Source organism: Amblyomma americanum, chromosome 1 (genome assembly GCF_052857255.1).
Source record: "Amblyomma americanum isolate KBUSLIRL-KWMA chromosome 1, ASM5285725v1, whole genome shotgun sequence".
NCBI lineage: Eukaryota > Metazoa > Arthropoda > Arachnida > Ixodida > Ixodidae > Amblyomma > Amblyomma americanum.
This window is the reverse complement of record NC_135497.1, coordinates 358,573,410-358,588,409: the sequence shown is the minus strand read 5'-3', so window position 1 is coordinate 358,588,409 and position 15,000 is coordinate 358,573,410. Positions and strand designations below refer to the sequence as shown.

Here is a 15,000-nt window from a genome sequence, read left to right as displayed (position 1 = left end):
GCCGTTGACATGGTGCGTCCCAGGCGTTTGAGCCGCAGTGCGAATCGGCGAGACGAGTTTCCAGGATTTTGCACTGCAGTGCCTTTTCGCGTGTTTCCTTCACAACACGAACAGAAGAAAAAAACAGCATTCCGTGCGTAGCTTCGGTTTCAAGAAAATGTATGGTTTGAGGTCTCTTCCAACGCCCTGAAATTTTAATTTTTTTGTTTATCTCAAACGATGTGAAAGTTGAATCATCGATGACAGTTTATTGTTTCAGTTCACGCGAATTAAGCCAGTAGCGCGAGCTTTGCGCGACCACAATGTTATTACACCAGCGCCGTTTTGGTTATGCATAGCTGTGTATTTTGTTCCAGAACTTCTGGTCGCGTTGCGTATAGGGCACCCTATGTTTCCAGAGAGGAAAAGAAATGTCACCTAGCGGCAAAGGAGCAAACCATTCTCTCGTTGGAGAGCAGATCAACCGCTCAGAAACGACCAGAACGTTTTCATCCTTTTTAACTTACGGAAGACCTCTGTTAGATCCAAAAGAGGTCCCAAACGTTTAAACATCTTCTTGCGCCTACAGAAGGAGGCGCAGGAAGTAATGTAGGAGTAAAGTAAAGAGAACCTGCGCGCGGCGAAATGGATATAACGCTGCACCCAAGTCGGGCCGCCAAATTGTTCATTGTTGTTGGAGAGGGCATCAGCTGAACAAGTATGCCTCGGGTAAAATATTACTCCACTACGCCCATTCAATACCGGCAAAGGAATACATCAGGCACGAAGCGAGCCTCAGCTTAGGATGATTGGCTCAATGTGAGGCATGCTTTGTGAATGAATAAAAATAAGGCCAACGCTTTTTGACACTACAACAGCGCAGTCGTATGGTCGTTTTCTGGGCAAATTAAAGCGTTTAGCCTCCAAGTTTAGCTAAACGAAGTAACCAAGTCCAATGTTTTTAGAAGAACTTCGCAATGTGGAGTAAATTTCGATTGGGGCTTAATATGCCTAAACAATATCCACCTGAGCGTTACCACACCGCTACAGAGGAAAGTAATCCCCGAACCCGCACGAATTTTTGCGCAAGCTTCTGAGAAAAATGCGTAGCTCTCAGTAGCCGTATGGCTGCGCTCATGTGGATGCAATGAGATATTCGTTAACGAGGTTTGCAAAGACTGTATGATCTTGGGTGACAGTATTTTGCGATAGGTGATGATCTCTCCTTGCAAGGCACTGATTCTTCAATGCTTTACTCTATAAATTATATTTGTAAGACGATTATTTTTTTTTCTTGTGCTGCCAGTTGACAACTTATTTGAGAATTTGAAATTGACGGTTCTCTAAAACCTTGATTTTTTTTTTTTTGAGGGATGTATGTTACGAAGTTTTGCAGTCGCATTTCTTAGGGAAAGGAAAGCTTATCTCAATTTTGTTTCCTTCCTATTTTTTTTATGAATCACTCTGTCACTCTGTCTACGCTGCTGGTGCTCTCACTGTCAATGATTTAGTCACCCCGCCGATTTTGCTTCTTCATTGCTTACTTCTTCACACCTACTTCTTCTTTGTACACTCCAATAAGCAGCTTCGGCTGGAGTATTTCACATGCGGACCTATTTGCGCAACTTGGTCTCTTATAACGAGAAGTGTTTCCACTCAGTTTTTCCCTGGGTTATTTTTTGTTCCATAAAAGAGCGCGAACTGGACAAGTGCGCAGAGAACAGACGTCCAAACGAGCGCTGTGTCGGACTCTTCTCTTCGTCCCTGTCTTGTTCGCGCTGTTTTAAGAATGACCTGCCACGAACTCACCCAAACGCCTACACTGGCTGATTTTTCGTGCTATTAGGCAAGTTCACGTAAAGAAACCACATAATTTAGCTGTTCTTCTTGAGCGCAGTTGTCTTCAAAGCAGCAGTCCCCAGAGAGGCAGAATCCTTGGGTTTTTTTTTTCATCTTTTGAAAACAGCATCGAAAACAAGCCAGGAGTCGAAACTGTCATCTGCTTCGAAAGGTTGCATGCAGTGACGCCACAATTCTTTAATCACACCATTTGGTTAAATGAAAGAGCCCATGAGGTTACATGATACTTTATTCGGACCACTGACTAGTCCAAAGTTTGCAAATGAGTCGACTGTCACGCGAGCAGCGCCCGTCATATACTTTCTCATACCAATAAAAGCGACAAGGAGGTTTGAAGGCCCCTCTGATAGCGGACTATGGGGCTTTTTTTTTGCATTAGAATACACACCAGCGCCTCCCAGTGCCAGTCTGCCCCAACTGACCATGAGAGAGGCTTATATTTTGAACCGGAGTTTAATAAGTGGGATTCTGGAATTCTTAAAAAAAAAGAAACTTTGCGTCGATGGTGAATAGGGCAGCGTTTGCGACGATATGAGTTGGCAATCGCTCAGGTAGTTGGAAACTTGAAGTAATAAGAAAAGCGGCTCATGCGTCAGTGGTCTGAAGATGCGCTATGCCTCGTCATACAGGCCGAGCTAAGCGAAGACTCCCACATGTGCTCACAAACCGCGTTTGAGAGCTAAAATATAACCACTTAGAAATCGTGTACAATTTCGTTGGCACCGCTTGTAATGCGGCTTACCGTCTAACAGTCGGAACAGCCCCAAACTTCTGGCTAGCAGGAGGAGTGCATACTACCTCAGAGCTGCCCTCTTGCTGTGCCGCGCATTCCCTCTAAAAAGTAGTGCACGCTGAGCAGCTAGAGCTTCGTAACAGTTCTAAAAAAAAAAGAGCCAGCGCTCTTAACTGTCTGCGGCACGACACAAGCAACGCGGAAACCGGGCGGCTAAAGCTCGGAAGAGTTGGGTTTATTCATTTTTTTTTTTTGCCCCAGGGAGTCTTCCTGCGCTCAGCAGAAAAGCGAGACTGGTGCGACAAAGCGGGCGGAGGGTGGATGCCCCTCCGCGCAGGTCATCGACGCCTGCGGCACGGAGTCCCGCCTATGGATTGCATGGGCGTCGGCGCCCGCTGCGCCACCGGTGGATGGCGTCCCGCCTTAAGCGCCACTTTCCCCAATCACGGCGGCGCACTGCCAAGAAAGCGCCCTTTCAGGTGTGCCTTCAGCCGGCTTCTCTGTCCGGGTCTCCCGGCGCGCCGTTGCTGCCTTCTGTCCTGACGCCCGTAGCTGCAGCGCCGTTGCTCCCCTCGTTATTCGCGCCCCGTAGCCGTCGTCGTAGTCACCCGCTGTCCTAGTCGCCCGCTAAGCGTGAAGTGGCGCTCTGGTCACGTAGATCGGAGCGGAGGTGTGCTCTTGGCTGGCGGTGCCGCTGCTCTCTAGAAAACGAATAAATGAAGCAAACGATTGAAGAGCTGTTTTAAAGCCTTTAAATGGCGCAAGCGCATCATTGTAGGGTTTATTATCGACTATTTATTTTTATTTATTTACTTAGTATACATACTTTCAAGGTCCGTATGCACAACTGAAAGGAGTCGTTATTACATTATTTGGAGTATAGATAAAAAATAAGCTATACGGCGATTTGAACGGCGATGTTGAAGTTAGTGCTGTCACAAATTGAGACTGTGGTGACAGGAAGGCGGTTCCATTCAGTGACGTCTGCTGGTAAGAAGGAATAATGGTACATATTAGTGCGGCAAGATTACGCAGTTTACATTTACTATGTTTTGCTTTTAAGTTTAGACAGGTTACTAAGTATACGCGTTTTTTTTTCTTCTTTGCGTTCCTTAACTATGGCGTTGCTTGAGAGGACATCTATTCGAGCTGATTACATGAGAAAAAAGAGTGGCTTGATCTCCCGTGGTGAACTGAACGCGACAAGTCATTTAAGCTGGCGGACAGAATATTCGCATCGAATGATGCGGAGCACACCCAGTGATGTGCATACCATAGTCCCTGCATAATAAACACTTCCATACACACCTAAACTTCTAGGGCATAACGTTCTCCAGGACTTTCAAAAATCGGTGCACGTTACGACCACTAAACTTAAGAGGATATAGTTGCCGACTCGCAGCAGGCGCAAGCAGTATTTTTTTGTGACACTGCTACCAAACTATTACCTACGAATGAATTACTGGCCTACTGGCCTCTATACTGCTATATGTTAGGGAAAAGTCGATGTCAGAAATTCATATAGGGCGTAAAAAGAAGTTCCTAGTCACGCCGTGGTCATTTTTGGTAATGGTCTCCTGCACTGGGAAAGCACTTTCAATGCCCCGAACAGATATTTTTTCAAGTTGTAGAGCTGAAAAGCCGTGGCGACTGACCGTGGAGATGACGCTGTCATATTGGCGCTTTCGCAGTTGGTATATCAGCGCAGGCCAGCGGCCGAAATTTAGGACTCCCCTGGTTTTCCGTGCTTCTTCTCGAGCGTGAAAAAAAAACCGTCCATGCGAGGAACATATTCCGAAAAAGTGCGTACTTTGACTTTTCTTTTGAATACCTACCTGCTTCTCAGCGAAACAATTCGCTATCTCCAGCACCCCCTTTAAGGATTGAAGGATTATAAAGGATCATTCACTTTAGCGTGAAACATTTAACAGGAAGGCTTTTCAGACACCATCGCAAACAATCTTTTTCATTTTAGTGCTCGCAAAGTGTATTACGGTCCTTCTTAAAACCTTTCTCTGATCACTTTGTTTGAAACATCCTGTATATCAGGAAACGTGCCTTTCAGCAGTTGTCCCTAATGCTAGAGGCTGAAAACAGCGTTGTGGATTCTATTATTTCGAAAAATTTAGATTAAGGTGTCAAACGTTCAGCTATCTGACATCCCTCGTTTTCGGGCCACAGGTCGGTGCAGAAGAGCACCTAGCTAACAAAGGAGGCTTCGTTCGTCTATAGAACGACCCTCTTTGAACGGATTTCGAATGAGCAGCCCAGGAGCAGGCGCGTCCATTGAGCAGACGCTCCTAATGCACGTGCTCTCTATATATACCGACACCTCTGATTTTTGTAACCTCCAGTCACTCTTCCCTTCTCTTTGACTGCTAACCTTTCCGCCTATACGAGTTGCCGACCAAAGGCTGGGGCCTCTTGTTTGGCGGATTTGCTTGGTTGGTAGGAGGGGAAAAAATGCGCTGGTCATCGCACCAAATGCATTTCTTTTTTTTCTTCAAATGCGGAAGCAGCAGAGCGAGAGAGACAGTAATTTAATGAAAGGAAAGGAGGAAAGGTCGGCCGGTGGTAAGGTGACCCTGGCCTCGCCTGTGGAAATGGTATACTTTGCCAACATCTTGAGGCGCCATTCATATCCCGGGTCATGACCCGGGAGAGAAGTGTTAATATTAATGACGCGACTACAATTTTAATCGATGCCGCTATGAATTCATTTAACCGCATCATTTACTTACGGACGTTGAGCGTTACAGCACGCTTGGGTTGAAATAAATTTCGCAAGATCTTTACCTTAGACGATTGCGAGTTTTTTACAGGCATGCGAGCTTTGCTAATATGCGTAGTGGGAATACTGTTTCCCACAGAACTCGCCAGCGGCTGGAGTGCTACTTCGGGGGTTCCCGTTTGTAGACGATGTCCCAGCGCGCTCGGAACTTTAAATGAGCGATCTAATAGTACTGACAGAATTTCACAGTACACGGGACGATGTAGCAGTGCTCAGTTGTGTTAGTGTTAACACTCCGAAGTTAATAAAGAGCAGACGGCATGTCATTAGAGTGCAAAAAACAAAAAAGTTCTTTTCAGTGAATTTTTCTATGAATTTCCTAACGGGGCCTGTCTGACTAAAATTAATAATTGTGGGGACTAGTCAAGAATAGAAGAGAAGAAAAAGATCTGGTAACGTTGTCGCCAGTACTGTCCGCTTTGTGTAAATGAAACCGAAATCTATAAAACACGTCAATACCATTTGCAAATTCTAACTTAATTCCGAAAAAAATTGAGTCTGTGCAGCAGGAACCCACGATTTATATGAACTGTTGGATAGAACAGGCGGTCTGAAGGAAGCAAAGAGACAAAAAGAAATTGCAGAGCTAGGCTTAGCTTATGAATCAGCGAAAAGTGTTATCGCTTTTATTTAGCCTTATAGCGCTCCATTCTGCAGTGGAACCACCCTCGGGTCGCGCACTCCTCTGCCCTCGCCATGACCTCCTCTTTCCACGGCAGCCACCCTCTCGGTTCTTGCCGTGGTTGCTCGTTCCTCCCCTCTCGCCATAACCTCCTTGCCTAAATGTGAAAGGAGGATTTCCCTCTCTCCACTGTGCGCCTGAGGCCAATAAATTAAGGTATTTAAGTCAATTAATTTCATTCACTAATTAATTACGTACCTTAAGGCTCACGCTCTAGATTCCACAGTAGAATGCAGGGCTGTCTGGCTAAATCAAAACTACAACAGGTTTCGTTGAAGAGAATTACTCAATATTTGATGAGACCGACAGGACGTACTGGATAAAAAGAAACATTGTTTCCGGCTTGCTCTGCGCTTGCGCACTGCTATGGGCTTCTAGTCCTAAGAAAAAAACTTTTATTGCCGCTTCTACCAAAAGCACCCTCCTTCTGTATGCTCCGAGGGCGTTGAATCCTTCTGTATCCTCCGAGGGCGTTGAAGGTATTATGACGACTTGAAGGCCGTTCGAGGCCGCTTGAATGTGCCCTGATTTTGGAACTAAAAAATTTTGATACAAATAATATCCGCTCATTACGGACAGGTTTTTACGGCACTTCATGAAAGCCCGATCGATAATAACTACTGTCTGGGACTTCCAAGACACACGCCAGTCATTTGGGCAAGCCGATAATATAAACCTGAATACTTCGGGTGGTTGCCGCGAATTTTTGCCTCTCACGAGAAGTCGCTCGCTACTGTTTGCGCACCAGGAGTAAATGGACCTGCTAGGAACACCGTTCCTGATGTTCGAAAAAAAAAAAACTTAAAAATTTTCTCTACATCGATTATTTTAGACGCGAGAAATCCGACCTTTGAAGATGAGCAGCACGTATGCTTAGGGCTTTTGTGTGTCCATATGGCGCGCGGGAGAGCAACTCTTGAAGTTTTCTGCTCTTATTTCAAGTAAGCATTCTGAAATATATATATATATATATATATATATATATATATATATATATATATATATATATATATATATATATATATATATATATATATATATATATATATATATATATATATATATATTGTAACGGGGGGTTTGTTACGAGGTACTGGGGCGACGGGAACGGCAACGGCAGCAGTCTGGGATCAGATCGGCAAAAGACACACAAGCGTAGCGCTGGCAAAAACTCTCGAGAACACTGTCACCTCGTCTTCGTCTTTTCAAATCATCCGACGCATCTTCTTCTTTAGCCTTACAATCACCCCGGGGACAAGAGGAGCCATCCTGGCGACTTAGGATGATGGCAAGACGGCGGGGTCGTAGTAGGGCTTGAGGCGCTGGACATGAACGGTCTCCCGTCCTCGGCGGCGGAGATCAGGAGACGGCGTGAGGGGTTCCACGATATAATTAACCGGAGAGGTGCGCTCCAGCACACGGTAGGGACCATGGTACTTCGCAAGAAATTTTGAGGAGAGACCGGGAGTTCCTGAAGGGATCCAGAGCCACACAAGTGCACCAGAAGTGTAGTTCGGTGGGGTTTGGTCTTGGTCGAGGCGGGAGCGCTGGCGATGCTGGGTGTCAGTGGTGAGTGACCGGGCAATTTGGCGGCAGGCTTCGGCGTGTTGCGCGGCGTCGGAAACAGGCCGATATTCGGATTCATCAGGGCGGTAAGGGAGGATAGTGTCGATAGTAGCAGAGGGTTGGCGGCCGTAAAGTAGGAAGAAAGGAGAGAATCCGGTGGTAGACTGCGTAGCGGTATTGTACGCATAAGTAACGTACGGAAGGACGAGATCCCAATTCGTGTGGTCAGAAGCGACGTACTTGGAGAGCATGTCTCCGAGTGTGCGGTTAAATCGCTCAGTGAGGCCATTGGTCTGCGGATGATAGGCGGTGGTAGTTCGGTGAATCGTGTTGCACTCTTTGAGAAGCGCCTTCACCACCTCAGATAAGAACACGCGGCCGCGGTCACTGAGCAGTTCACGAGGTGCACCGTGGCGAAGGATGAATCGGTGCAAAATGAAGGAGGCGACGTCCGTCGCTGTGGCAGCCGGAAGGGCAGCAGTTTCGGCATATCGTGTAAGGTGATCCACCGCTACTATAGCCCAACGGTTGCCGTCTGCAGTGTATGGAAGCGGACCGTATAAATCAATGCCAACGCGGTCGAACGGGCGTGGAGGGCATGGTAACGGCTGCAGCTCAGCAGCAGAACGATGGGGAGGTGTCTTGCGACGTTGGCAGGGAATGCATGCGCGCACGTACTTCATGATAAAGGTGTACATTCCGCGCCAGTAGTAGCGCAGCCGTATGCGGGTGTAGGTCTTGAAAACGCCCGCGTGACCGCTGTGGGGGGCAGCATGGAAGTATGCGCATATCTCCGAGCGTAAGTGACGTGGAATAACGAGCAGCCACTTGCGACCTTCGGAGTTGTAGTTACGGCGATAAAGTAGGGTGTCACGGATCGCAAAATGGGCAGCTTGGCGGCGGAGCGCACGTGACGGTGAAGCAGCCGTCGGGTTGGCGAGAAAGTCGAGAAGGGAAGCGATCCAGGGATCCATGCGTTGCGCTGAAGGCATGTCGCTGAGGCGAAGCAAGGGCAGAGAAGCGTCGGAGGTGGAAAGGCTGGCGATCTCGGCTGGAAGGGGGCAGCGTGACAGTGCATCGACGTCTTGATGCTTGCGGCCGGTGCGATACACGACGCGGATATCATATTCTTGCAAGCGAAGGGCCCACCTAGCGAGGCGGCCGGAGAGGTCTTTCAGGTTGCAAAGCCAACAGAGCGCATGGTGGTCGGTCACAACGTCAAAAGGGCCCCCATAAATGTACGGTCGAAACTTCGCGAGGGCCCATACAATCGCCAAACACTCTTTTTCAGTTACGGAGTAGTTGCGTTCTGCTGGTGTGAGTGTGCGGCTAGCATAAGCAACGACGTATTCGTCAAAGCCAGGTTTTCGTTGGGCGAGGACAGCGCCGAGGCCAACACCGCTGGCGTCCGTGTGAACTTCGGTAGGAGCGGCCGAGTCGAAATGGCGCAGAATGGGCGGCGCCGTGAGGAGACGGCGCAAGGTGGTGTATGCGTCGTCGCACGCTGGAGACCACAGTGATAAATCCGCACTTCCAGACAGCAGTTGAGTCAAAGGCGCAGCAATGGACGCAAAGTTGCGAATAAACCGGCGGAAATATGAGCACAAACCCAGGAAGCTGCGCAGGTCTTTGATGGAGGTAGGTTTGGGAAAGTCATCCACAGCACGAAGTTTCGCTGGGTCGGGACTGACGCCCTGCTTAGAGACAACATGACCTAAGATGGTTAATTGACGAGCGGCAAAACGGCATTTTTTTAAGTTCAGCTGCAGGCCGGCGTCAGAGAGGCAGGTCAAGACGTGCTTCAAACGGGAGAGGTGGGTGTCAAAGTCCGGGGAAAAGACCACAATGTCGTCGAGGTAGCAAACGCATGTCTTCCACTTAAGTCCGCGCAAAATGGTGTCCATCATCCTCTCAAAAGTCGCGGGGGCGTTACAAAGCCCGAAGGGCATCACCGTAAATTCATACAAGCCATCCGGTGTCACAAAGGCGGTTTTGGGGCGATCGGCTTCTTTCATAGGAACTTGCCAGTACCCGGAACGCAAATCAAGAGATGAAAAGAGTTCGGCCCCTTGCAAAGAGTCCAGAGCGTCGTCTATGCGCGGGAGGGGATAGACATCTTTGCGCGTAATCTTATTAAGGCGGCGGTAATCTACACAGAAGCGTATGGAGCCATCCTTCTTTTTGACGAGCACCACAGGCGACGCCCATGGGCTGCTTGAGGGCTGAATGACGCCGCTCTGGAGCATCTTGTCAACTTGGTCTTCAATAACTTGGCGCTCGGCGACAGACACACGATAGGGACGTTGTCGCAGCGGTGCGTGGTCACCTGTGTCGATGGCATGGGTGACAGTGGAAGTTTGGCCTAAGGAACTTTGATGTGAGTCAAATGATGAGCGAAACTGATTAAGTAAAGTGAGAAGCTGTGCACTTTGCGGCGCTGGAAGGTTGTCGTCGATGGAGCGAAGGAATGCTTCGGTTGAGGAGGGATCGGGCACAGCAGTAGGTGGGCTGAGTGCGGCTATGGAGAGGTGCGGCGCGTCGTCCGTCTCTTCGCGGATGAGCAGAGACGCGAATGGTTGTACCGTGCCGAGACATTCACCTAGGCGCAAGGCGTTGGGGAACGAGAATGGGTTAGACACGAACAGTACGGAGAGGCCAGCGGATATAGTCAGTACAGCGTATGGCAGAGGCAGACACTTGCGGTGCAGAAAGATAGGGGACGGAGTGAAGAGGACAGTGTCGTCGCGAAGAGGGCCGCAAGAGAGGGGTACGAGGACTGAAGAGCAGGGAGGCAGGTCAATGTCTTCGGCAACTAGGGCCTTAACACAGGCACCAGGAGGGGCAGTGTCCAAGACAGCTTCGGGCAGGTGAGAGAACTCGACTTCAGCTCGAGCACAATCGATGATAGCAGCATGGCGCGATAGGAAATCCCAGCCCAGGATAACAGCATGAGAACAGCAGGGCAGTACGACGAATTCGACGGCATAAATGGTCCCCTGGATTACAACGCGAGCGGTACACGCTGCTGACGGCTGGATGTTCTGAGCGCTGGCGGTGCGCAGTGAGAGTCCAGCAATTGGCGTCCTTACTTTTCTTAAAGAACTACACAGCTTTGCGTCCATGACGGAAACGGCAGCACCAGTGTCGACAAGCGCCATGACAGAAACGCCGTCGACGGAAATTTCAATGAGGTTAGCGGCTGACGGATGAGGTCTTTCAAAGTTCGTTGTGGACGCAGTTCTCGCCTCAGGAACTGCGGCGCCTAGTTTTCCTCCTGGTTAGCGGTGGGGCGACGTCGCATAGGCGAAATAGACCGGCGTCGTGGAGAAGAGGGCCGGCGGCTGGAGAGGGTAGAACGGTCCGGCGAGGAAGTACGACTTTGCGGCGGCGCAGCTGGTACAGAGTACTGACTCGGTGGGGGCCAGTACCCAGGAGCTTGGGGAGGAATTTCCGCGTCCGGGAGACGACGGCGGCAATGCCGAGCTACATGACCTGGGAGACCACAAAAGAAGCAAATCGGCCGATTGTCCGTTGTGCGCCAGGAATCGCTGACCCTTGGAGTAGGTCGTCGGTAAGCCACTGGCCCTCGCAAATGCGCCGGAGGCGCACTATAGATTGGCGGCTGCGGTCTTGCTACGACATCGGCATATGTCACTGGAGCCGCGACAGGAGGCGGTCTCGCGACGGCTTCGGCATATGTGAGCGGAGCCGCCACAGGTTGTGGTCTGGCGACAACGTCAGCGTATGTCAGCGGAACCGTGACAGGTGGTGACGGATGAGCCGGTGGAAGAGCCTCAGCAACTTGCTCTTGAATTGTATGTCGGAGCGCTGGAGTCAGATATGATGGTCGGTCGTGAGCGCTCGGCAGAAAGGAAAGTTGACGTGCCACTTCTTCCCGCACGAAGTCTTTAATCTGCTGTAGCAGCGAGGGGTCAGGAGCAGGCGTGAGCCCAGCGAGCGACTCAACCTGCTGTGGCCGCTGGCGTGTCAGAATCCGCTGCTTGCGCAACTGCTCAAAGCTTTGACACAGCGTGACGACTTCAGCAACGGTACGCAAGTCGCGCGCTAGAAGCATCTGAAAAGCGTCGTCATCGATGCCTTTCAAGATGTGTTGGATCTTGTCGGCTTCCGACATACGAGCGTTGACCCGCTTGCACAAGTCGACGACATCTTCAATGTAGCTAGTGAAGCTTTCACTAGCCTGCTGAGATCGTTCACGCAATCGCTGTTCGGCTCGGAGTTGCCTGACAGCCGGTCGACCAAATACGTCTGCAAATTTAGTCTTAAAAATGGACCAGGTTTGAATATCTGCCTCATGGTTGCGATACCAGAGGTTAGCCACACCGGCGAGATAAAAGATGACGTTGTTTAGCTTCGTCACATCGTCCCATTTGTTGTATACGCTCACCCGCTCGTACGATGTGAGCCAGTCTTCCACATCGTTCTCGTCAGTCCCGCTGAAAATGGTCGGGTCCCGTTGACGAAGAGAGCCGGCACAGATGACAGCCTGGCCCACTTGTACGGCCTGGTGTTGGACGTCCTCAGGCATCGTGCGCGCCGGGAGAGCACGACTACGGAGCTCCAGGGCCGATGTTTTTACCCGGCTCCTCCACCAAATGTAACGGGGGGTTTGTTACGAGGTACTGGGGCGACGGGAACGGCAACGGCAGCAGTCTGGGATCAGATCGGCAAAAGACACACAAGCGTAGCGCTGGCAAAAACTCTCGAGAACTCTGTCACCTCGTCTTCGTCTTTTCAAATCATCCGACGCATCTTCTTCTTTAGCCTTACAATATATATATATATATATATATATATATATATATATATATATATATATATATATATATATATATATATATATATATATATATATATATATATATATATATATATATATAGATTTAAGAGAAGTGGGCACTTCTACAAAGACACTTTTATTTATCAACGTTTCGACCGCGGTGCGGTCTTCTTCAGGACTGTAGTGGTCTCGCGTCAGATGGACGTTTTAAGTTTGTGAGCTCAAGAGGAGGGAGAAAGGAGTGTAACACGCAAATAGCAACAACGGTTCAAAAAAACTGAAAAAAAGAAAATAAAGATGGGGGTGCGGGGAGCAGACAGGGACAATATTGGGGGAGGAAGCAAAAAAATAGAAATAAAAGAAAAAAAAAGAAGGGAAAACTAGTACAGTAAGGAAGGGTGGGGTACAAAAGGAGATGGCGAAACGAGAGAAAGGGAGAGGAAGACGGTGCGGGGGACATGGGCAGCACGGAAACAAAACACACAAACAAAATGCACAAACACAAAGGGCGCCGCTGCAGATGCGTGGCCAAAGAGGAGCCGCTGCGCAAATGACACTGGCAGTGACGAACAGGCCAAACCAGGCGCCTTTTGGGGGTCTCACTAATTTCCGGTGAGCCGAGGGCTAGAACGTTAAGGAAGGAGTGGGCTACGTTAACGAGCACATGTCTAAGAACTCACTCACGGGGTCTGGGTTTCACTGAACGGTGCACCCCTCTCCGTGGGTAGGTCGTTGAACCGACCTCGCCGGGAATACTTGTTTGTAGGGGAGGAGGGCTGGGCTAGCTGTGTGCAAAGATTTCAGATTGTCGGAAAATGTAAGGAAAGAACGTCAAAAACTTATCAATACTGCACGAGGCAGGATAGTGTAAGTAAGGAGGGGTATGATTGCCTGGGATATACTCTAGGAGTTATAAAAGGTATATCTGAGTTAGCCAATTAACGAGAAGTGTAGTATTATTTTGTTTGGAGGTCGTGAATAAAAGAAAGGGTACCAGGCTTTTCGTTAAGACCTTCTTGAATAGTATTAAACTTGTGGATAAAATAGGATTCACGCTGTTCACGTTCTCGCCTGTTTTTGAAGCCCCCTTGAATAATTGTTACTTTTAGTTGGTCAAATGGGTGTCCTTCTGCGTTTACATGCTTGGATAGGGGAAGGTTTGGGAGAGACTTGGCGTGTGCGCGGTGATTGTTAAATCGAATGCGGAATGCAGTGTTTGTCTGTCCTATGTATTGCTGGTTACACAAAGTGCATTCAAGAAGGTAAATAATGTTTGATGAGTCGCAGTCAAAGTTACCGTTGATTGAATGCTGGAAAACTGACCTCGTACTAGTTGCGGAACACGTAGTCTGCATGTGCTTGCAAACTTTGCAGCGACCCTTACCACAGGGCTGGCATCCATATTTTGGGGTTTTGTGTTCCTTGGAGTGGACTAGGTGGTTCTGAATGTTTTTGGCACGCCTGTAAATCACGCGGGGTGCGCATGTAAATATTTTCGATAATCGTGGACTTTGCTGGAGAATGTTAAAGTGCTTATTAAGAATTCTGTTTATGTTCGGTGCGTTACTGTTAAATGTGAGGATAAGGTTTGTAGTGTAATCATTTCGGTTATCTATTTGGTGCCCCTGGAGTATTTGACTACGGTTAAGATTTGAAGCTCTGCTTATGGCGTCATCAATAAGGGAACGTGGATAGCGCTGTGTTAAGAGCACGTTGCGCATGTGTTCGGAGTTTTCATGAAAGTCTAGGTCGTTAGAGCAGATTCTTCGAAAACGATGGGCCTGCGAATAAGGGATGCTGGTTTTGCAGTGACGGGGATGGGCGCTTTGAAAATGTAGATATTTTTGTGAGTCGGTTGGTTTTCTATAAACGGTTGTACGAACTGACCCCTTGTCCACCAGAATGTCAACATCAAGAAAATTGATTTGACTGGCTGAGTAGGTGTGCGTAAACTTTATGTTTGGGTGCACGGAGTTGAAACTGTCAATGAAATGGATAAGTTGTTGTTCTGTGTTTGTCCATATTATAAAAATATCATCCAAATAGCGCTTGTAAAAGTACGGCTGAATTGTACAAGAAGAAAGAAATTTTGACTCTATATGATGCATGAAGATATTGGCATAATTTGGGGCCATTCTTGTTCCCATAGCGGTGCCACTTACTTGCAGATAATATTGAAGATCAAATTCGAAGCTATTATATTCTAACACAATTTTGGCTAGTGTTCCTAACACGTTTGGGCTTGGAGATTCATGAGGTTTCTGCTGTTCATAAGATTCTAAAAGGGCTGCAATGCCGTCGGCATGGGGAATGTTTGTGTATAAAGATGTTACATCCATGGTCACAAGAAAGGCTCCTTCTGGTAATGTTATATTGTCTATCTGGCGGAGAAAGTGGTTTGTATCTTTGATGTAGGATGGATGTGTGGCTGGAATGTGGCTAATTAGAGTGTCAATGTACTTTGATATTGGTTCTGTGAGAGTGCCGATTCCTGAAATTATTGGCCGTCCAGGAATACCGGCTTTATGTAATTTAGGGAGCATGTAGAAACGCCCAGGAGAAGGATGGGTAGCCGTGAGTGCCTTGCA

General features: G+C 48.4%; 2 long non-coding RNA genes across 2 annotated transcripts in view; one reads left to right on the top strand and one right to left on the bottom strand.

The window, feature by feature from the left end:
• The window catches only part of LOC144115604 (uncharacterized), a 50,775-nt gene extending 47,826 nt beyond the window's left edge, over window positions 1-2,949 (top strand). Inside the window, exon 3 of the long non-coding RNA XR_013311469.1 lies at window positions 2,834-2,949. This is a non-coding gene — a long non-coding RNA (uncharacterized LOC144115604). The remainder of the gene's footprint in view (window positions 1-2,833) is intronic.
• LOC144115603 (uncharacterized) overlaps window positions 2,726-15,000 on the bottom strand; it is a 40,481-nt gene continuing 28,206 nt past the window's right edge. Inside the window, exon 4 of the long non-coding RNA XR_013311468.1 lies at window positions 2,726-3,273. This is a non-coding gene — a long non-coding RNA (uncharacterized LOC144115603). The remainder of the gene's footprint in view (window positions 3,274-15,000) is intronic.